Here is a 24,680-nt window from a genome sequence, read left to right on the forward strand (position 1 = left end):
CTTTCAAAGTCATTTTTTGGATGAATAATTTTAGATTCACAGAAAAGTTTCAAAGAGAAACACCCTATTTTGTTTGTCAAAACTAAGAGACCAGCATTTATGCATTACCATTAACTACTTCCCAGACTGTGTTCAGTCTCTGTTCAGTATTCCTATTAATGTCCTTTTCTGTTCCAAGTTCCAAGACAGAGCACCACATCACATTTAGTCATCATGTCTCCTTACATCTGTGATTGTTTCTTACCCGTTCTTTATCTCTCACAACCTTGACAACTTTGAGAAGGTACTGGTCATATATTTTGTAGAATGGCCTTCAGTTGGGGTTTGTCTGATGTTTTTCTCATGACTAGACTACGTTTATGGGTTTGAGGAAAGAATATCACAGGGGTGAGGTGTCCTTCTCACCTCACTATATCAGGGGGTACATGACACCCATGTAATATCCCTGTTTATCTTAATCTCCATCATTTTCTTAGGGTATTTATAGAAAAGTTTTGTGCTAGATCAATTTTTATGAATTCTGTGATCACGTTCTCCTTTCTATGATTTTGGTGTCACTACAATTATTATGACTATTAAACTCATGAATCTAATTTCACCACTTGTCATTTCTATAAGGAACACATTTAAAATAGGACCATGAAATGTACATAATCAACTGATCCACCAGTTGACTTTGGAGCTCAGCCCCACAGTATGTACATAGATTTGGGATAAATTGATACTACTAATGGGCATGGCTAGCCAGACCTTGAATGAGATGTAGTTGCAATAAGGGTACTCAGTGTTTGAGTTTCCACAGTGCCCCCACTGTGGCTACAGGGCTAGTGGACAGCCTGGTCCGTGCATGAGCTGTCAGCGGTCAGCAGACCCTCAGCACATCTGACTATAGGTTTTACCCTTGATATAAGTTAGAAAAACACAGTGTTGGTCTCCAGTGAAACCCATATCTGCCATTTCTTGGCTCTTTTTTCTCATGTAAGAAGTTCCTTACATTTTAACCTCCTGTCACCCAGAACAGCTGGGCTTTCGCCCCCTTTTGCCGAAAAAAAACTGCCTAATATTAATCATTTACTCAGTCTCAACTGAAATCAGGTTTATCTCTCACAAAGCCACATCTTAAACTGGAAAGTGAGACAATTTCAAGTATCACAAAGCAGATGGGCATTTTAGGGGAACGAGGAGTCTTCTGGCTGACCTGTAGTCATCACTACATTGGATAATACTGGAAGCTAATGTGTAAGAAGTTGACAAGGCTGGTGGAGAGCTCTGACCTCTCTTGGACCTTTGCATCTCCTGCAGGTGTCTCCTAGCAGGATACTGGGGGCTCAGGGACCCCATGACCCTGCCCAGCACACTGCATGGAATGGCACAAAACCCGAGATAACATTGGTCTCCTGCACTCATAGACCTCACCTGCTATGCAGTTACGCCTTTTGCCACTGTGACTTGCTGGCCATAACCTCTCAATGACCCCAATCCTGGTCTTCAGGAGCCCACTGATCTGCCTAGTCACAGGCTTCCTGAGCAACTTGGTGACTGGACCATGCCAAGATCCATCTTAGTTATCCCTTCTGAGTCAGTGTGAAGCCTGGATGAGAAGCAATGTGCTTGGTTTGTTAGCCTAGTAGTACCTGCTCTTCCTTATTTTCTCTCTACTGTGCTGGCCAACAATGGCTGATGAGTCTTCCCCAGGTCAATGTGGCCAGGGGACCGCGCCCTTGTGTGGGTATCTTGCCCTACCATTGGTTACACACAGGCTAACATATGTGTCACCCCTTGCAGGGCTCAGAAGGTTGGAACCGTGCACTTGAACTGTGTGGTCCAGTTACAATTTATGGGGCTTATGTTTAAAAAGTCCTTTGAATTGGTTAGATTTGAGAATTTAGTAGGTTAAATGAATTTTTCGATGGTTTCAACCATCCTTGGTACTTCACCAAAATATGCCTTTGGCATTTTAATCCTCCCAACTAATTTGTCTTATTATTCAGTTATTGAAAAAAGAAAAATATATACTTGGTTCTCAGAAGTATTAATAAAAAGCTATTACCCAGGGTCAGAAGAAGTCACTTTATTTTATGGAGAGGGAAAAAGGGCGTAGCTAAATTCAAAGTTTTCTTGTTTCAACAAAGAGCACAGGTAATGTAGAATTAAGCAGGAAGACAGAGATACTTTTACACCTGTGTTCACAGCAGCCTTATTCACAATAACCAAAGGTAGAAGTACCTCAAGTGTCTGTCAATAGCTGGATAGATAAACACAATGTGGTCTATCCACCTAATAGAACATTATTCAGTATGAGAAAAAGAGGAAATTCTGGCACATGCTACAACATGGAAAAACCTTGAGGACATTATGCTAAGTGAAATAACTCAGTCACAAGAGGACAAATGTCTTATAAGTCCATTTATATGAGGTCCCTAATGTAGTCAGATTCACAGAGACAGAAAGCAGAAGGGTGGTTGCCAGGACCTGGGGGAGGGGGAATGAGGAGTTAGTGTTTACTGGGTCCAGAGTTTCAGCTTTGCAAGATGAAAAAATTCTGTAGATGGATGGTGATGATGGTTGCACAACAATGTGAATGTACTTAAGGCCATTGAACTGTACACTTAAAAAACGGTTAAAATGGTAAATTTTATGTATAATTTACTACCACAATTTTTAAGTAAATAATTTTAAAAATTAAACACAGAAAAAATAATGGAGAATTAAAACAATTACCAGAAAGTGTAGCAATTCATCTAATAAACTGAGAAGACCCCCAGCTTACAGGACAATCAGACCAGGCACCCACTCCCTCAGGCTGTGGCTGCAGCCCAGAGCCAGTCTGGGTGGCAGAGTTTAAAGCCTGGGTTGTCCATCAGAGAGACGTGTCCAGACACAGAAAGGGCTCAGCTAACCCACCAAGAGTTCCCATGATCTCTGCACCCAGTTCAGGACCTCTGTGTGTACAAAACCATGGGGGGCCTTTAGTGGTGAGATCGTTGTGTGCTCACAAGGCTCAGTTCCATGTAATTGGCCTCAAAGGCACAGAAGCCCCCAGCAAAAGAGCTGAGGATGAATTTCTTGGGTGTTTATCATTTGAAAATTCACACACCATTTTCTCCCTGCCCCTCATGCACGGCTCTCCAGCAGTTACCATTCTGTGAGCTCATGACCCCCAGGGGAGAGGCTACCACTGGGGCCAGCCCAGCCCTGGTGGTTGAGCAAAGGTCTTCAGGGGCACTTGTGGGCCCAGGGTGGGCACCAGCAGCATCAGGTACTCTGTGAGACGCATGTGCTGGGTTTCCTCACAGGCTGCTTCCCAGAACTCTTTTTTTAAAGATATTATAGAAAGATAGATAGGTATATCTATATATATATATAAAGATTTTATATATATATTTTATATTTTATAAATATATATATATCTTTGTTCCACTGCATTTGTTTAGTTCTAATAAGAAAACTTTAAAAACTCACTAGCGCTCAAGTCTTTCTTCCACTTGCACTAGAGTCACATTTCTGAGCTCACAGTACTTGATAAAGACCTCGAGCATTCAGGTCCCCTAGTATTCACTATAGGAGCCTTTAGCATACAGGCAGAAGTAAAACACAGTTGTGATTTGCAGGATATGGAAGATGTTGGATCTCAAAGTCACTTGTTTCATTTACAAACTGCTCTTACATTTTGGGTCCCCAAATGCCTTCTTCTGACTTCTGTTCATAAATATGGAACCAGGGGAACCCCAAGTCAGGATGCATGCCTGAAAGTAGTCCTGTCGCAGGGTCGGATGCTTCCTTTTCAAGCCTGCCAGATTCACATAGAACTGATTTGTCCTCTTAGCAGACACTGAATCATGGGGTATCATTTAGTGAGGAGAAAATTATGACCAGGTGCTATCACAAAGTTAAGCGATTATGAAATTCATGGGATGTGTTTCATGGACCCAGTGAGGGAGAATTTGCAAAAACAAGATGGCCAAGGAAAACAGTGGAATCTACCTCTGGACATTTATAACTAGAAGAGTGAAATTGACTCTCACCTGCCCCACCCCTCCCCTACCCTCACTTTCCTAGACGACTGGAAGCTTACAGGGAAGAAAAACAGAATATTCTAGGTTGATCTAGATAGTTCCTTGAGGGAAAGATGCAGGTTCCCAGTAAAAGAAACGTTAACAGACTGTAGACCATATTTTTCCCACCCACATTTCCCTTTAAAAAGCATACATTTCTGAATCAGCCCTGGGTTCAAACCCTGCTGAGCAGCTGGGCAATTTGGACAAGTAATTTACACTTTCTGGGCCTCTGTTTCCTCATCCATTATCTCAAGATAATATAGGATGAACTTGAGATTTGGAAATAAGTAAAGTGCCTGACAAATGAGATACACTCAAATCATTTTTCTGATTCAGCTAATTTTTACTGAATTATTTAATTCAGTATCTACTTTGCACCTGACTTTATGCTTGGCACTTCCACACCATCATCTTCTGAGGTTAAAGAGCCCCCAAAAACATAAAGAAAAAAAGGGAGCTATGTCTGTACCAAGAAAGCTAGGAGACGATTAAAAATGCCCTTAGTAAACAAATTACAGTCCTTGTAGTTTTTTGCTCATTTGTTTTGTTCTGGTTTGTTTTCGTCAAGATAACACTGCACGATGACTATGAATGAATGTGCTGCCCAACTGCCTCTCAGTCCGCAGACCCGTTGTTACTGTGGCAAGATTCATGTCAGGCTTCTATTCTGCTTCCCACTCACTCACAGCTTGAAGTGTGGATGCTGCCGTAACAGTCCTGGGCAGCCCAGGCAGACCCTTCCATCCCAGGCAACTCTGCTCATCTTTCAGTTAATCAAAAGGACAAGGCCAGCATTTTGGACAGTATATCAGGTGTCAACCACTGCCGCCTAGATTCTGTTTTTCTGACTGATGTTAGCACCCACCTTCCTCTTTTCAGACTTTGGACTGTCTTCTGGGCTTGGGTTCACCCACAGGTCTAGATCAGATGGTGTCTCTAGGTCTCTCCCATCTGTGCTTTCCACCTGGGCACAGATACCCACCCTGTGGCATGCTGGGGTGTGAGACCCAGACCACATGCACGGTGGCCCCCCGTAGTCGGTGCCCACCCAAGGATAGCTGCCCCATCACCCCCTCCCAGAGGGTTCAGATGCCCTCATCAGTGTGAGCCGACAAGCTTTGATCGCCCTAAGAGATGTTTTTAAGCACACACAGATATAAGATACTAACGTTGGAACTCCAGGCACCTCGGGAGTCTAATGAAAAGGATATCTGATGGAAAGAGGGCTGTGTCAAGGCCTTTAAAACCATTCTATATGAGCTCTCAACTCCTTAGAAAGAAATCTCAATAGACACCCAAAGGATTACAGACTCCTTCCTACTCTTGGCCTTTTTGGTCAGAAAGGACAGCAGAGTCTATGTTTGAAATGCCCCCCACCAGAGCTATCTGGGTACTGACACCCTCATCTGCTGCCACAGCAGCTACTAGCCTCACCACAGGTTCCCTGCACACTTTCAGTTTCTTTGAACATGTCTCTAAACACAGCACTGGCCATGCCCTTCTCCTCTTAAAGTCCTTCCGTGGCTCCACTGTCTCAGAGTCCAGACTTCTCAGTGGAAGAAACCAGGCCGTCAAGGCTTGACTTCTGCTTGTGTCTGCAGCTCTCCTTTCCTCTGCAGCCAACTGGACCCCCAGCTCCATTGTGAGAAACCACAGTGCTTCCCAAACACACCATGCTGTGGTCCATGTGTTTGTGCAAGCCCTTCCATGGGCTTGGGACACTCTGACCCCTCCTGGCCCTTCACCCATCAGACTCCTCTTGGCTTGGAGACTTAACCCAGCTGCTCCTCCAGAGAAAGCCTAGGGGACACTCACAAGTCCTTCTCCCAGTGCTCCCAGTGCAAATTTCCATCTCAGCCTTTATCACCATTCACATATTAAATGGAGGTTCCCTGATAAGTCCTCGAGCTCCATGGGGACAGAAATTTGAGATTTCATCTTTGTTTGAGACCTAGCATAATACTAGTACATAAGACATATTGATTGAATAAAAGAAGGAGGGAAGGACGGGAGAAGGGGGGAGGGAGGAAGAGAGGAAAAGAGGAATAGGGAGGGGGTATAGGGATAAAAGGAGAAATGGCAGATAGCATACGGATGGATAAAAGATGAATTTGGTACCTGAAGCTATAGTTGACAAATTTCCATTGTTAATAAAACGTTTTGGAGCCATTCTTTTTGCACATGTTCTAGACACAATGTTTGAAGCCTGTCTAATTCTCCAATTCTCATCTAGGTACAAATCAAGACAGGAAAATCTACCAGTTCAGTTGCTGGTCCAATTTAACAAATTAGTCCCAAATTCTAGAATGGAACACAGGTCTCTTTAGTATTATCTTAGAACCACTTATGGTTGGTAGGTTTTACTATTGAACTTGGTTTCTTAAATGAAGTGATGCTGACATGCACAGGTGTCTTCCAGATAATCACACCCTCACTGAGACTATGTTCAGAAAAGAAAGGGAAAATTAGTGGCTTGTGCTCAGAGATTAAGCAAATTAACTCTACTTTGAAGATCAGGCCACATCTGTGAAAAATTTTGGCAGTGCTGGTGTCTGTCCAGGAGAACAACAGTCTAATGTGCTGTGGGTTTACCTTTTGTGTAGCAATGCTGCCCCGGAATGAGTAGTCCTAATGGGTCAGCTGCATGACATTGCAAAATGTGTTACATGTGACCATGAAGTGGGAAATATGGTTCCCACAGCAGTGGACTCTGCTCTCTTGTTTCTGCTAAAACTCAGACCTCGAGTTTAAGGTGTCAGAGTGAGAATGTGTGAGCCACTTTTTATTATTTGACACTTCATCTTGGCAGTCAAGAAGGTTGGCTTGGCAACTTTGATCAATAAAATCCTTTTGGGGCCTAAATAGAGGCTTCATCTTCCTCCTCTTATTTAGCCAGAGGGTGTAATTGCTGAAATGAACTGCAACAGGAGGGCCATGAGAAGGGGGGAAATGTGGATTTGAAGCAGGGAGGAGGAATGGAGGGCTGTATGAGGGCCATTTGAAAAGTGCAATGAAGGGTATTTTCCAAATCTTAATCTTGCTTTAAGAGCCGATGGGGCAGGGTCCTGATGCCCCACCTCTCCTTTCCTCACTCTGAGTCCAGCTCCTGCCACCCTGTTTCTGTCTGGGCCCTGGTCCTGTGGCCCATATGGCAGCTACCATTCACTCAACTCTGCATCAGGATAAAAGAAGGTAGTGAATGAGGCAAGGCATCACCCACTCAAGGCAGAATCTTCTAGAATCTTCTAGGCTCAAATGAGTAAAGTGGTTAAGGAAAAAAGTGGTATCATTGGGAGAGAGATCTCCAGATGGGAATTTATTTCCTTCTGTTCCCTTAACTCCCATGGATTAAGTAAGTGGCCACGTTACACAACTTACCACTGGAACAGCCTTGTTCCAAACATGGAGTGGTCAGATATGTGAACCCAGGAGATTCATGTGGTCAGCTTTTACCCAAAGGATTTTCGCAAGCCCCCAATACTAGAATGAAATAGAAATATAATCTGTCAAAGTTATATGAATCCAAAGGGAAAGGCAGCAGCCTAGGTCTCTGTCATGGGCCTCAACAGGCGACACCATATCAGCTTGTCTGAACACAGCGTACTGTCCTCATGATGACACGTAAGATTCCCTACCGATTTTGACCCAGGCCTCACCAAGAACATGAAAGTACTGGTACCCACAACAAGAGGAAAAATGAATAAAAATGAATCAATGGTGATCAACAATGCCAGGCACACAGCAAGTGATCACTAAATGGGGAACTTATTATTAGAGTTATTGTAATTACCATTAGTAATCCAGGCACCACATGGAGAGGTATGCTTGCTCATGTATTGGGCTCCCATAACAAAATACCATAGACTGAGTGGCTTAAACAATAGAAATTTATTTCTGTTTTTTCTGGAGGCTGGAAGGTAGGTTCCATTCTGAGGCCTCTTCCTTTGGCTTGTAGGCAACAGTCACTTCGCTGTCAGTTCCCATGACCACTTTTTTGTGTGAATGGAGAGAGCTCTCCAGGAGCTCTTCTTATATGTACATTTATCCTGTTGGATCAGGACCCCCCCCCCCATGACCTCATTTAATCTTAATTACTTCTATAAAGATTCCATCTCCAGATTCAGTTGCAATGGGAGTTGGCTTCATCGTATCAGTGGGGGCACACAAACATTCATTCCATACATGTAGGCACAGTCTAGGAGCACTAATCCAAGATTTTCTGATGATGGGTATCTTTGTCTATATGGTGATGTCTCATTCATGGCTTATCCCTGGGACTGAAGACCAACAAAGCATGCGTTGTTAAAGAAAATCTGTCTTGTTCAGTAAAATCTTGGATACAATGGGATTCTGTGAAGGCTATCAACTGGATTTTGATTACAGAGCCATCTTTAAACTTGTAAAAAATATTAGGGAAAAATATGTGGGGAAAAATCTTTAGATGAACTCATGGGGTCCCTTTGGAGATCCAGATCACAGAGCATGTTTGTGGACATGACACTCAAGTCTCGTTCTACCTGTAGGTGCCCTTGGGAGAGGGGGCGTCTGGAGGACTGTCTTCCCACACATCCCAGCACTGAGCCCTTGTGACACTCAGTACCTTGTCATCCAAGCCTCATGTCCCCCACTCATTCAGTGTAACTAGAAATCTCCCAGACAAGACAGAGCTGAATGAGATCTGCACTGGCTCTTTCTATAAATATATCTTCAGGTTCTCATGTCTGTCTTCTTGAAAACATTTCACCCTTGCTTCTTGGTTATATCCATCAAGATTGTGTTTTTCTGGGAGTGAATGCCCAGAAACATTCTGTACTTTGTGTTTTGCTGTGATTGTTTGTTTTGTAAGTATAGCTCTCCTCAGCCTTAGCACACAGAGACCTCAAATGTGGAACTCCCTGCATGTCAGCCACTGTGAGTTCCCTAAGCATGAGGAAGGGAGCAACTCACTCAATTTCCCTCCTGACGTGTGCCCTATAGGCAGGTTTAGATCAGCTCTAGTGCCAGCAGGAAGCACAGCTGGGAGCACATGATACCAAGTGCTTCACCTCCAAGTCAGAATCCTTGACAGAAGAGTAACAGGACCACTTAGACCTTTCTGGAAATAATGTCCTTGGAGGAGATCCAGGAAGGACTCACAGTATATTCTACCACACGGTGTGTCCTCAGGTCATGAGATGTTTAGTCCGATCAGGTAGCCTTGTATGTTCTTAGAGGCTATTTCCACAACCTGATTAGGCCCTCAATGAGCAACTTCAGTTGGAAACTGGATTTTTTCTTCCTCCAAAGTATTTTTGTCTCCAGATTACTCTGGACCTTGTTTTGATCTCACATGCCCATCATGACAGCCTGCTTTGTTGTCCTTCCCGATGGTCATCTTAAAATCCCACTGCTGGGCGTCGCATCTGATGCCCACCTAAACTGCTGAAACCTGCAAAAATTCACAAAAATGCAAAATGAAACAGAAAACATCAGGAGGTAATGAAAAGAATCAACACCTCCAGACAACTGTACCTCATACAACTCAGTTTTTATTGCATTTAGTTGTACTAATGTCCACAGTTAATTTCTCCTGATTTAGGTCTATGCCTTGAATAGACACATTATCGCAGTTCTTTGAGAATTTTTAAGAGATGCTTGTTGTTGATTTTCTTAAGCACTCACCAGATAACTGTGAATAACCTGACTGAATATGTTGCCAAGGAACGAACAAGAAACATGCCTAAAATAGAGGCTCTGGCAAAGGTCTGGGGCGACGTGTACTGGTGAGAGGGGAGAGCTCACTTCTCAGAGGTGACTAACACCAAAGAGACAGCCAGTCCTGCCGCCTGGTGTGACCCAGTCACATTTCTCCTTTCCTGTGCAGAGAGCTCCAGTAGGCATATAATTTAACAAAAAATCCTTTAATTCTGATTTTGGCAAGGAAAGAGAAACAAATTGCTAGAGCTGCAAACTTGTGAGGCAGGACACACTCGGGCATGTTTATGTAACATTGGGATTCTCTGAGTCACATGGGACGTGAAAAACAGCCATGCTGTGCACTGCAGTGAGAATAACCTGAACAGCCCACACCAGGCGGGGTGCAAAGTTGCTGATGCAGCAGCACTTTCAAAATAAGAAGGAACACAGCTGTCACTGTGAGAGGTGCCCTGAGGTCACCAGCAGTGTCTCCCAGGACTGCTTGTGAGACTTGGGGAAAGCGCTGTAAGAAACCCCTTGGAAATGAAACCAAATTATCCTCATTACCCAGCATTATCGAATGTATTTGGCCACAGATTCTCTCCTTTTATTTTTCTAAAACTCCTATGACGTCTTCTGAACTACAGTCCCAGGGTACATACGTGGGAATTCTAGTTTTGTACACTTGGAATCCTAATACAATAGTCAAGTTCTTACTGAGAAGGAACCCTGAGGTCTGAGTTCATCTGTGATTCTTTAAAAATGTAATTTAATTCCTTTAAAAAGGAAAGAACTTAACACTTGAGGTTTATTTTGTTAGAAGGTGACAGTAGCACTTAGAAATGTGCATATTCCCCCACATATATTTTGATGTGGATGAAACAGGGCCTGGCCAGTGCAAGCCTTGTATTAGACACTAACCATTCCAGCAGCTGGTCTGACCCTCTGGCAGGCAAATGCCAGGATGGCATGCAGCACATTCCCCTGCACAGAGCCACAAACAATCCAGAAGGGCAGCCATCCACCCCAGCTCTCTGATGACACAGCTCTGGAGGCATTTCTGGGGAGGTTCCAGTACTAGTCACTGACTCCCCAATATCCCATGGAGAGTGATCATTTTGTTGACCCTCTACATCCATTCCAGCCCCAAATGACTGGTTTAATCATGGAAACCCAGTCTTCTTGTTGGTTACTGGTTGAGGAATGGACGTATGACCCAATTCTATCCAGTCGGATTGGGGAGATGTTCCCTTAAGGATATTTGTGGGTAGGATTTATGGCTTCTGTGGAATTCCCTGGAAAGAACTCAGAGATGGAGTTTTGCATGCATGTGATTTATTGAGGAATATTCTTGGGAACAACAGCTATAAGAAAGTGAAGGATCCAGAACTGGGCTGAAAGAGAAGTTCACTCGGGGAATGGTCTGCATGAAGACCTCTGCCAACGCAGTGGTCACTGTGGGACTGAGATGATCCCTCAGAGATCATCCCAAAAGGAAGTCAGGGACTGAGGCATTCTTCTCCTGCATCTGGTCCTACACGGGCACCACCTGCTATGAGACCCCTTTCCTAGAAGAATGCAGCTTTGAGCCATCAGCAGCAGGACCGCCAGCAGCCAGCGGAAGGAGCACCTGAGTCCTGAAGGGGTTGTCTGGGCACCACACTGCCATCTACTACAGTGTATCCCTGCTCAGCTCAGAGTCACCAGCTACGTGTCGTGAGTTCATTCCATGAGGAGCAGCTCCTCCAGTATTTTGCTTTGTCTTATTCCCAGGGAAACAACCAAAGAAAATTGGTGGAAGGGACCATAGCCCCAGCCACTGCAGCTTGTCTCCAGGCCATAACCCATATGTATCATCTCCATCCCCCACTATCCATCCTAGCTTCTGCCTAATTTGGGCCATCACCTCTGCTGGTCCAGGGGTCACACCTCATGTGCTGACCCAGACCCTCCTTCTTGAGGGTCCAAGCTTCTGTTAACCAAGCCCTTCTCAGACAATGGTTGCAACAGTGTCTGTCTATTTACCATCAAAGTCAGGCAATTACCAACTGGACCACCTGGGTGTACACATCCTGCTCTCACCGTGTGAAACATCCCTACCTCTCAGACAATCAGGGTCAATGACCCTGCCAGGATGCCAACTCTTCATCTTGCTTCCTAGTTTCTTGGCATGAAGAAGTCAAAGTGACCGGGCAATAAGCAAAGCTTAAGTTTAATAGGATCCTTGCTATGATCTCTGGTGAAAGCATCCCCTCTGGGAATAAGGTCCCTAGATTCACAGAACCTAAAGGTGTTGAGCAGAGAAACACAAACTATTCCCCAAGTGGGAGTGATAGTAAGCAGGTATATACCTACTTCCACCCACTGGTTCCCAGACTTGCATTCCCAAGCAGCATATTGGGGACCCAATACCATAAAATGATCATGCATCCTAGAAGATGGTACCTATCCCTGCAGAGTATGTTTCCAAGTTGGCACTACTGCTGGGCCTTCTCAAATTTTTTTTAATGATCCCATCAGGCCCTAGGCTTCTGGTTGATATGGTAAGGATTAAGATCAGAGGATCCCATGTCCATATGCCCACTGCCACCATACCTCTTTTACTGTAAAGTGGATCCCTTTGTCTTAAAAGATGTAGGGCAATATTATCTGTAGGTCATCAGAGGCTGAGGCTTTACAAACAGAAAAGTCAAACCCTTAACTAGAATTTAAATCAATTTTAGTCAAGATAAATTCCTTCCCTTTTTGGGTGGAAGGGATCCAATGTAATCAACTCACCACTAAATGACTGGTTGGCCTATTGAGGGCTGCAGTGTTTTCAAGTATCAGGTTGGTGTTTTGGCAGCGACAGAAGCTAGGTCAGCCTTGGTTAGTGGAAGCCAATTCCATGAGGCTCATGCAGGAGCTCATTCCCACCACCACCGCTACTCTCCCTATGCACCCAGGGTGCCAACACCAGGGTGGCCCATATCAGAGACTGGCTGATGCCAACTGGCAAATCCTCTGTCTAATTGGTCATTTATGCCCTTTATGTGACAAGTGCTCTTTGCTGGGTGTCAGCACACAACTGAGTTTTTCCACACTTTATGACCACACCCACAGATCTGTACACTTGTCTATTCTCCAGACCTCCTCGTGACCAGTGTTTGAAGCATTCTCTCAATGCTCCTCATCAAAAGCCAAGCCATACAAAATGGCTCATGATTCCATATATATTCTTTTTTTTTTTTTTTTTTTATTTATTTTTGGCTGTGTTGGGTCTTCGTGTCTGTGCGAGGGCTTTCTCTAGTTGTGGCAAGTGAGGGCCACTCTTAATCGCAGTGTGTGGGCCTCTCACTATCGCGGCCTCTCTTGTTGCGGAGCACAGGCTCCAGACGCGCAGGCTCAGTAGTTGTGGCTCACGGGCCTGGTTGCTCCGCGGCATGTGGGATCTTCCCAGACCAGGGCTCGAACCCGTGTCCCCTGCATTGGCAGGCAGATTCTCAACCACTGCGCCACAAGGGAAGCCCCCATATATATTCTTATAAGCTACTTCTTTCTCTTCACAAGGTAAACTTCCAAGGAAACTACTCAAAATTCTGACCCCTGGGAGAATTGCCGATCACCACTATATCCCCGGGCTACCCCTGATGAGGTTGTAGTGTAGTAGCAGTCCATTCTGGGCTTGAATCCACAAACCAATCTATTGGTTTCTATTCATGAATCAAATCTTCTTCCTCTACCAGCTGAATCTCCCATTTGTGGTGGGTGGGAGCTGAGGGAGAGGTGTGGGTTCAGCAGTTGGGATTATCATGTGGACCTACAATGCATCTTCATGCTGCTTACTTAGCTCTCCATTCAAGCCTGTGTCCATTTCCAGAAACTCCACCGTCATCTCATGGTGGAATGCTGTTTGGCCCACCCAACCACTGATGTGGTGAATTGGACAGAACCAAGTACTTGGTAGGCAGTGCTGACCATATGATAAGGCACTCGACATCTACCAGGGCCATTCAGCATCTTAGGAGCTGGTTTTTGAAAGGCATATCATTCTCTGCAGTAAATGGCATGATCTTGCTCCAGGACCCTAAGGGGTTTATTCCTTTCTCGCCACAAGATGTCTTTTCCCACCACAAATACACCTACATGGAGAGTTGTGTGGCACAAGTTTCAGGCCATTTGTACCTCATCTTGGACCTGATGCAGAGCTCTTTCCTGCTTTGGAACTCACTCAAAACTGGCAGCCTTTTGTGTCACTCAGTATGTGGGTTAGAAAATCATTCCCATATATGGCATATGCTTCCACCAGAATCCCTTGAGGACTACCAGACATTGTGCTTCCTTCTTAGTGCTGTAAAGTTCAAGAATCAATGATTTGCCTACTTTAAAGAGATCTCTTGGCATATCCCAGTCTTTCAGAACCCTAAATATCTCACTCTGTGGTGAGCCTTTGAATCCTCACCAGGTTTATTTTCTCTTCTGTGACACACGTGTCTCACCAAGGTTTCCAGCATATTTGTCACTTCTTGCTCATTCAAGCTGGTTAACAGGATGGTACTAATATAGTAGATCAGTGGAAGGTCACAGAATGTTTTGTTGGTCTTAGTCCCTCTAGACCAGGGGTCCCCAACCCCCCCAACCCCGGGCCGCACAGCAGGAGGTGAGCGGCGGGTGAGCAAGCAAAGTTTCATCTGCTGTTCCCCATCACTCACATTACCACCTGAACCATACCCCCACCTCATCTGTGGAAAAATTGTCTTCCACAAAACCGGTCCCTGGTGCCAAAAAGGCTGGGGACCGCTGCTCTAGACTATATTATGACTGAAGGAGGGAAAGCTAACGCAGCCACAGGACAACATTGTTTATGTGTCCTATTGTTCATCCCACTTGAATGGAAATCGCTTCTGATCTTCCTTTGTAATAAGAATGGAAAAGAATGCATTCATCCTGACAGGCCTGAGTGAGCACCACATGACCAACTTGGGTTGTCTCACATTGGTGCATGTGATGCATGTGGCAACATGAACAAGTGGTCAGACTTGAAGGAGTGTGTTCTGAATGCTTACATTGATCAAAGCAGCACAAAAACATACATCTCTAGTCATTCACTTATCAGCATAACCTGGAAATGGTTCGCTTTCATACCTCATGAAAGACTAGGGCAGGCTTAGAAAAAAAAATTTTCTCATCAAGTTCACAAAAATGAAAAGAGAAAGAAAGGATGTTGGTTGGATTTTATGAATGAACAGCTTTATTCTGCTTTAAAACTTTCATATTTTAAATATTTCAGTGCAACACAGTACTTTCTATGTTGTCAACTTCTTCTTTTGTGAATTAAAATGTATCCATATCTGACTATTTTGCATTACTTGTGAATACTGAACTACAATAAAAATATTCTTTATTGTGAAAAAAGGAAAAAAAAAGAATGCATTCATCCAAACCGTGGCTGCATACCCTGTACCTGAGTCCATTTTAATCTGCTCCAGAAAAGATACTAAATTTGGCACAGGAGTTTCAACTAAGGCTATTATTTGGTAGAGCTGGGGATATTCCCTTGGCATCCCCCCCAGGAGTCATCTGATGTTTGCAGGGCACAGATTGGTGAATTAATGAGGATGTGATGGTGATCACCACTTTTGCATCCTCTAGATCCTTCAGGGTGGCATCTGTCATTCTCCCCAGCATGCAATATTGTTTAAATTTACTATCTTCATCAAAATAGGGGGTGATTCTACTTGGCCTTCCCCAATATGATAGGTCTTATACCACAGGCCAAGGACCTAATATGATAATTCTGCCAACCATCCATTTCAAAATTATACCTTCAGGGGTTTGTGAAATGCCTACCAAATGGATTTGCCAACCCAGTGGACCCACCGTGAGACTGACTTGGGGCAGGAGTTCATTTATTTACCAGATATTCCTATTCTGATAGGAAGGTCATGAAGATGCTTCAGATTTTGGTTATTCAACTCAGGTACTGGGTCCAAAATTCTTTAAAATGGCAAGGTCTTCTCTTTTCCCCAGAAGAGAGTTAACTGAATAAATTATCACAAATCACTTTGGGGAAGGATTAGCACAGGGGTCAGCAAACTTTTTCTGTAAAGGTCTAGAGTGTACATATTTTTGGCTTTTCAGGACATGTGATCTCTGTTGCAACTATTCACCTCTGCTGTCATAGCACAAAACAGACATAAGCAATATGTAAATGATCGGGAGTGGCTGCGTTCTACTGTCATTTACGAAAACAGTCAGTGGGCTGGATTTGGCCCACAGGCTATATTTTCCCAACCCCATAGCTCTCTGCTGGCCCAGCCCCCTGGCTGCCATTCCAACCTCATTGTTCATTATGATAATTGCACCCACCTTGACTTTGGCAATTCAGCACCTCCACCTGGTTTCTGTTATTTCTGAATCCTGTCATTTCCATTACTATCAGAGAGCTTGGTTCTGTAACAGCATCTCCTCTCCTGAGCCCCAGATGACAAAAAAAAAACAAAACAAAAAAAACAGTCTTTAAAATGTCATCTCGGAGCTCTTCAATGATGCCCTTTTCACAGGGCATTTCTTACTGCTTTTGAAAAGGAAGTTCTTTCCGGACTCTTCCGTGGATCACATTCGGCAGGTGGCATTCCCAGCCTTACTTATTTATATCCACTCCAGTATATGACTTCTCCCAGCCTCTTGGTCTCTTCTTCCACTTCCTGCCAAGGCAGGGCTGGCATTTCCACATCTCTTAGTGTGGGCACTTTTTCAATCTTCCAATAGAACTCCAACAGAAGGTTAGCATCATATCCCAGAGTCCTCTGACAGGATGTTAGATCCTGGATCAGGGAGATTATTTCTATAACAATAAACTCTTCTTACTCAACATTGTGTTCCCCCTTCCTGAGCCAACACCCTCAGGATCTACCCACTATATACTCTTTGTGTCCTGACGTTACATGTTGGTGAGATCCCCCAGGTCCTGCAGCTCACGATCTCTCTCGTCCTTTGCATCCCAGTACTTCCCAAGCCACATGACATTGTGACTTGACCCTTCATTATTTGTCTGGTGGCCAGGAGGATAGGAGCAGTAGATCCTGCGAGGGCCATTTGTTGTCTTGCGTTCTCTTCCCTGGTATCTCCATTCTACTTTGCCACTGATAAAATTTTTAACAATTGCACAGCTACAGATTGCCAAGGGCTACTACCAGTGATGGGGTCCTTCTCACCAGCTGGCTGGCAGTTAGTCTATATCCAAAATATCATTTTAAATCAGCTTCTTAGGACCACTTCTCATGTGAACTCTTTTGGAGTGAGTTCTATGGAAGAAAGATTCAGAAGCAGAGTTTTAAATACAAGAGATTTATCAGGGAGTGCTTTACAATCTGTAAAGGAGCGAGGAAAACAGCATTGGGAAGAGTGGAAAGTTGAACTCCACTTGGTTACAACAGGGTGTCAGCCTGTCTCATGGGGAACTGGGACTAGGCACTGGTTATGAGATGTTTTAGGGTTCATATCCCAGGAAAGGGATATGCGCTTGTGCAAGGAAGCCTCCTTCAGACAAGTGTAATTCCTGAGGAGGGACGCAGCAGTGAGACACCATCAGCCAGTACTCCTGGAGACTGGAGAGTAAAGTCTTCATCCCAAAAGGAAGTGTTTGGATGGCATACCCCAGTGTCCGCTCCATATTCCTCACTCTTTGGAGGAAGGGACAGCAAGAAAGGGTCCCTATCTTCCTCTGGAAATTGCTGTGTCTGGGTATGGTGCCTAGAATGACATGACCTGCATTGCCCCCATGAAGAAAGCTGCTGAGGGCAAAGCTGAGGATGTCAGAGGCAGAAAAAACCTGAGCCCTGCAATTCTGTTGAGCTGCCCCAGCAACGTTGCTGGAGCTGGAAGGCCCTCTTGTTTAAATCAGTTTGAATTGGTTTTCTCTTTCTTAAAGAGGCTAGCATTGTGACTGCTATACCCGGTTTCAAAATTGAATTTACAGAAAGTTCAAGTGATTGATGGAGGAAATGGAAGAGAGAATAGGCAGGATTGATTGAATTTCTTTTTGACTGTGGTCTTGCACTTCGAAAAAAAAAAAAGACTATAATGAAATAGGGAACAATATTGTTGAAATATATTAATGTTCTTTTCTTTTTTCCATCTGTTTGTACTGATCTCACTTTACTCTGCCATAGGCATTCATTTGCTTCAGGGAATGAATATGAAAAGGGAGAATGAGTCAATATTGGACTCTAACATCCAGAAAAGAATTTTCAAATCCACAGCAAGACATTCATTCTGAAAGCCAAGGATTTGCTTTTTTTTTTTTTTTTTTTTTTAAGTTTCCATTAAAAGCCAGACCTGGGCAATGTGACATTCAAGTTTAGCATTAGCCAGGGCTGGAGAAAGAAGGAATTGATATAAAGTAAAGTCTATTTTTTCACATCTTCATGGAGAGAAATGAGACAGAAAGAGAGAGGGAGAGAGAAGAGAAGTGGGCAGAGAGACAGATGTGTCCCATCATTTCTCCCGAGGTACTCAGGGATCTGAGGGGGGCATGGTAGGTGGATGAAAGAGAAAGTCAAATCAAAGACACATTCCCCATTTGGAATGCTGGGCCCTGCTCACTCATCTGTGCGCTAGTGCAGAAATGAAATAGCCTAAATGTAGTGAGATGAATGAGCCCAAACTAGTGTCCCTGCCTCCATATATGTGTCCCCTAAGGGACCCAGATATTCCCATGTGCTCTGGAGAAGAGATACAGCTGGCCTCAGGAGGTTATGAGCCATAGACCCTAGAGATCAGCCAGACATGTTCAATGATGCCAAGGCCTGGGGACCAACAAAAAAGGCTGGAGCCAAAGACTCCAATGGGAGGTGTGGACACAACACCCCAGGAAGCCGGATGAAACCAGAGTTCACTGACAAGCCACATAAAAGAGAAATCAGATGGATTTCAAGGACATCAGGTCTAATGCTCTGTCTCTCCTATCACTAGGAGGCCTCAAAAACGTATTGCCCACTGTCAGATTGGAGAGAGGAACAAAAAAGAAGAAATCTGGAAGGTGAAACAGTTTTTAAAAGAGACTCTACTATCATCAAAATGATGCAATTTAAATCTCAAGAGGCAGTGATGTTTTAAACTTGCATTGTACTGTCTGAGTGCAGAAGACTTGGGCAGCACCCTGCCCATATCCCCTCAGGCTGTATCCACACCCTACGGACATCCCCTCCAGCAGGAGCCCACCATCAGCACATAGGAGCAGATGGGAAGTGTCAGAAAACCAATAGGAGCAGCCCTCATCAGAGACTGTCAGGAATCAGCATGTTAATACTCCAGCTCCTCCTTCAGGTTGGGGTAGTTCTTAGCACACATCTTATACAGGCTCCCTGATCTCCCCAGGGGGGCTAAGCTTCAGTCCCCATGATGGTCAAAGTGCTTATAACACATATCTCACTAGCTGCCTGCCCTTCTCAGCTTCTTAGGATTCCCCCTCTCATATAAACTACTTGCACTCATATTCTTTTTCTGAGTTTTCCTTTTGGGAACCTAGGCTAAGATGATTGAAACCTATCTCCCCTTTACCTATTGAGATGTGAGCCTATGAGGACCATTAGATCTGCTATTAAAAAAAGAAGCTATATTGCCTTTACACACCCAAGGCAACGAGAATAAATTTTCACAGTATTTTCATAATGGCCATACTTAAAGCATTTTTTTTGTATTGTGGAAGCATCATTCATTTAGGAAACAAAGGTTGATTTAGTTAAAATTAGGTGCAAGGAATTATGTAGGCCAATTTGGAATGTTCTGTAGTAACATGAAATTAGAAGACACAAAAATCTCATGACTATATTCAATCTTTGCCCCATCGCTGTCTTCTGACCTAATCATTCAAGCTCACTTCCTCTTGCTTTTCCTGTTCACCTCTGGTAAAGATTCCAACAAGATATTCAATCTTAAAACCCCAAAACAAAGTAAAAAGAAAAGTAAAAGTATGGAAGGTCATTAATTAATAATGCAATCATGCCGTACACAGTCATTTATCAAAGATCTATCCTGTGACAAATTTTCTGTGGTGAGTGGATGAATGAATGAATAAATAAATGGTAGGGTCTCTCCTCTCTGGACTCACATCTTTAGATAGATGTAAGCATTAACTGTAAATCAATTCAACGTGACAGGTGCTTTAATAGGTGGCCCACAGCAGAGAGAGAGACCTTCCCCTCAGAATTTAAAGGTTTGTTAAGGAAGAGGAGACTTCATTCAGGTATTTCCAAAATTTCATTGCAAATAATCATCCCAAACTCAGTGGCCTATGACAATAGGCATTTATTTTTCTCACTCACAGGTAAGTAGACAATGGTTTGCTGGCTTTGGTTCAGGCTATGGCTTCAGTCCAGGTCTGTCCTGTTTCTCATGATCAATGAAGCATCTTCTCACTGTGAAAAAAGAGTACAGTACCCAAAAGAGAACACAGAAACCTGCAGTGCCTCTTCAGGCATCAGAGCTGGCAGAGTGTCACTTCTGCCCACATTTCACCGGTCCCAGCACATGCATGGCAAATCCTAAAGTCCCTGAGACAGGAATGTGAACTCCACACCAAGGGTGGAAGGAGGTCTGGATATCTGTGTGCAATAATCCAATCTATCCCAAGGAGTGAAGAAGGGAAAGAACATTCCAGGCAGAGACAACAATGAAATACAATTACCCTAAAATGTCCAGGTCAGTTGCTTAGTAAGCTCATGGGTATCTATAAATCAGCAAGGCTCAGTTATCCTTTAGCCTACTGCAAACCAATGGCTACCACATCAGTAGACCCTGAAAGACTTTGATGTAGCTTCAGAGGTCACCTGGAAAGTCAGAGTAGCAGAATAGGGGCTCATCCCTACTGTCCTGCCAACTTAACAGTGGGAATTTGTATATTAGACCTTAAGAAACTCAGTATTTTCATAGAAGGTCACTGTGATACAATAAAAAATATACATGTGGTTGTTATCCTGGTTCCTGGAACACAGCTCCTAAAACACTTGGAATCTCCCGGGTGATAAGAGTGATGAGATAACTGGGGCCCCTGGATAGCTTCAGGATGGGGGCTATTTTCCAGAAAGACCAAGACATAATCAGAGGGTTAGAACTTTTCACTCCAACCCCTGACCCCACTCCAGGGAGGAGAGATTGAGTTCAATCACCAACGGTTGAAGATTTAATCAGTGCTGCCTAAATAATGAAATTTCCATAAAAACCCCTAAACAATTGGATTCAGGGAGCTTCCAAGTTAGTGAACACATTGAGGTGCTGAGAAGGCATGGGTGCCCTGTGCTCCTTCCCCATGCCCTGCCCTACACATCTCTTCCATCTGGCCGTTCCTGAATTGTATTCTTTATAATAAATTAATAATAGTAAGTAAAACATTTTCCTGAGTTCTGGGGGCTGTTCTAGCAAATTATTAAACTGGAGAAGGGGGTCATAGGAACCCTCAATTTATAGCTGTTGGTCAGTACAGGTGATAACCTGGGACTTGCAACTGGCATCTGATGGGGAGCAGCCTTATTGGGCTGAGCGGTTAACCTGTGGGAGCTGCACTAACTCCAGGTAGTTAGTGTCATAATTGAATTGAATTGTTGGACACCTAATTGTGTCCATAGAGAATTGGATTTTCTTGGTATGAGGAAAAAAACCTATACATTTTGGTGTCAGAAGTGTGAGTAAAAGCAACTCAGAGCCACTTTATGAAGGTGAAGACTTATGAATGGGGCCTAGGAGAGAAATGGGTGCAGCCAAACAGAGGGGGCCCATGATGGAGACAGCTCATGGCAGATGATCTTCTTGTTTTCCTGCACCAGACAATGAAATGCCACCAGCCAAGCAGCCAAATCCTGGATATGGACCACAATCAGAGGCACATTAGCCAGGACAGCAGACTTGAAAACTTTCAGTGAATGGGGCGTTTTCTCTAGAATTGTCTTAGGATCTGACAGCTCAGCTTCCTGGCCCCTACCTCTGTGCCCCTGCAACCACCAGCCACCTCACAGAAGGGAAAAGGCTGCAGATTGAAAGTCGCCACATGCTGAGCCCTTATATCTCACTAGGAGCTGGTCTGTGACAGTGCTGGGAGCCCAGATGGCCTGATGGCTACTCCAGAGGATCTGGGATTTGTCCAATCCTTCCTTTAGCTTTGGGCCCTCTTGCTGTGTTTTATCAGGCTTTCTCCCTCATGTTTCCTCATTCCAGGCTTGCATTTTGCCCACCGCCTCTAGAGTGAAGCCTCAGTGGGACCACCTGCTTGGTTTCCAATATGCATTTTTGTCCTTGGTGCCACTTCCTGGGTTGCCCTTCATCCACATGACTTTTATCCCCCTATCCCACCCTGCCGACTCCACCCCAGACTCCCAGGCTGCAGCTCACAATTCTCCATCCTCCTGGGACCCTGTGGACGTAGGTTATTAATAGTGGTCACCAAAGGTGTTTCTTTAATCATCTTGTCTTCTGGAAGGACTGCCCACCTCAGCCTTCAGAGCAGAAAGCATGTTTTTCAGTTTGTATTCTTCAGTTTAATTTGTCCCCCCTTTAATAATTATAAAATTTCACATCTTACTTTTTAAATTTTTATTGGAGTATAGTTGATTTACAATGTTGTGTTAGTTTCAGCTGTACAACAAAGTGAATCAGTTATACATATACAGATATTCACTCTTTTTTAGATTTTTCTCCCATATAGGCCATTACAGAGTGTTGAGTAGAATTCCCTGTGCTATACAGTAGGTCCTTATTAGTTATCTATTTTATATATAGTAGTGTGCATAAGTCAATCCCAATCTCCCAATTTATCCCTCCCCTCCTTTCCCCTCTGGTCTTTCAAAAATTATTTTTGAAACTTTTAAAGTTAATCAAATACCATGATTGAAATCAAACTAACTTATGCCTGCAACTTACTCTGAAATTTAACAACAAATAAGACAGATTGATGAATGGATAGTGGAACAGTTAGAGGATAAAGCAGACACTGTAGAGCAAAATGCTGTTTTAAGGTACGGGAAAATGGGTCCTTGCTGTAAGTATCCAAGGGATGCTTCTGGATCTGAAAGGAAAGGATCTATATGGAGGGAAGATTGGCTCCTAGGGGTTCTCCATGGCCAGAAAGCGTTGTGGTCCCGGGAGCTCTCCATCCTGGCCAAGGTGGTGATTGTCGACCACAGGAATCATGTTACCTGGCCTGGGAGTGCTTGTCCAGGGACAAATGGTAGGACCAGAAACCCAGAAACCAGTGTGGGAGAGTCAGCAGGGCCTGGTCTCCGAAGGGTCAGAGCATAAATCCCCATGGAATGGGAGAGACAAAAGGGAGGTTGCTCTGTTAGCTCCAGGATGATGTCATTAGCAGCAGGAGGTAGAGAAACAACTACTGGATCCAACAAAGCCCCACTTCAAACATCAAAGCCTCACACTAGTCAGAACAACTGCAAACCCCTGGCCGCCAGTGGGTGCTCAGGACATGTGAGCAGCACATATGATGCTCTACATGGGCGCTCCCTGCCCCCAATGAGGGACTGCAGATGGCTTACAAACACAGCATTTCCAGTGTGAATAAGATACAAATAAACAACATAAACACAGCTGAAGCAAAACAAGGGCAGGATGTGGGGGTAGAGGAGGAATGAAGGCAGTATTTAAAACTTCAGAAGCACTAGGACACTTGTTACAAACTCAGGTTCCCTGGGAAATGGAATTCCAGTGCCCAGACCCATCATTCTAAAACCCGAGAACCACTCCACTGGGAAAAGAACCAGGAATTTACTCAGCTATATGATCTTAGTGTAGACTTTGAATTTTCTGAAATGATTTGGAAGTCTGTGTTTACATTCACTTTTATTTTCTAGTTAGAGAATTTAAATGATCATCTGATTATCAAAACACCCCAGGACACAAAACCTGCTAACCTTTAGCACCATTGTTCAGCTTTCTGCAAAGCCATAGGAAAATGGAACCATGATCAGATGAGATCAGATTTGAAATTAACAATAGCTACTAAATACTTACAAAGGGCCAGTGTCTAGGCTAAGCCTGCCCCGTGGACGATCTCATTAGTCTTGGAGGCAGGCATTATAACCACTGACATTTTATAGATGAGAAAGCAAATCCTTGGAGATGAATTTCCCCAAGGTAATGCAACTGGTCAACTACAAAATTAATTCCCAGGCAGTCTGGCTCTAAAGTATTGATAGTAGGTGTAACGATCAAACATCCGTCTCAGCCTTATTGCAGGAGAGAGTTTCCAGATGCAGAAACACTCCAGGATCTCAAAGGAAGCTCCACTGCTCTGCACTCTGAAACCAAAAAGGCAAGGTGAACCACTGCCAAAGAAAATTTTTCTCCTCTATTCTGATTTGTGTTGTATCTGCACAGTTCTTTGAATAAAATGGCTTTATTGATTTTATAGCAGCTGGCATATTTTTAACACTTCTTAAAAATATTCTACAAGGAAAGGCTTATCTCCAGAACAACTCATTCAAAGAAATATCAAAGTTGCAGCTCTGCCAATCGCTGGCAGCATGACTCTGGGTAAGATGCTCAGGTTTGCTGTTCCTTTTTGTATTCTTTATATTATTATTATTATACCAATGCTATAAGGGAAATCATATCACTTCATTTTATGAAGCATATAAAACCCAAAAACCAAACTATTTTTTTTAAATGGGAGGATAAATATAGATAGACCCCCTTTAAATAAAAAGCATACATATAAGATTCATACCAAAATAAAAAGGAGATCAAATTATGTAGCTCATTATGAGAGTAATCCCTGGAGATTAAGTCAGATATATAATAGAAACACAAGATTAAGAAATGTGTTAATATAATGCCCCACATCAATAAGTAAAATGATATATTGATATGATAAATTCTGAAAAAAAATTTAATATTCAATCCTACATTTTTAAAAAAATGAGTAAATTATGACTCTAGGAATCCTCCCTTAAAATAACAACA

At 43.6% G+C, this 24,680-nt stretch overlaps 1 long non-coding RNA gene across 1 annotated transcript; it reads right to left on the bottom strand.

The window, feature by feature from the left end:
- Positions 1-334: 334 nt before the first annotated feature.
- On the bottom strand, positions 335-24,509 carry LOC309664607. The gene is made up of 2 exons (XR_014265956.1): positions 2,473-24,509; positions 335-1,411 (listed from the first exon to the last, which is right to left on the bottom strand). It is a non-coding gene; the product is annotated as an uncharacterized lncRNA (long non-coding RNA).
- Positions 24,510-24,680: the final 171 nt, after the last annotated feature.

Source organism: Balaenoptera physalus, assembly GCF_965194825.1.
Source record: "Balaenoptera physalus genome assembly, chromosome: 7".
Taxonomy (NCBI): Eukaryota; Metazoa; Chordata; class Mammalia; order Artiodactyla; family Balaenopteridae; genus Balaenoptera; species Balaenoptera physalus.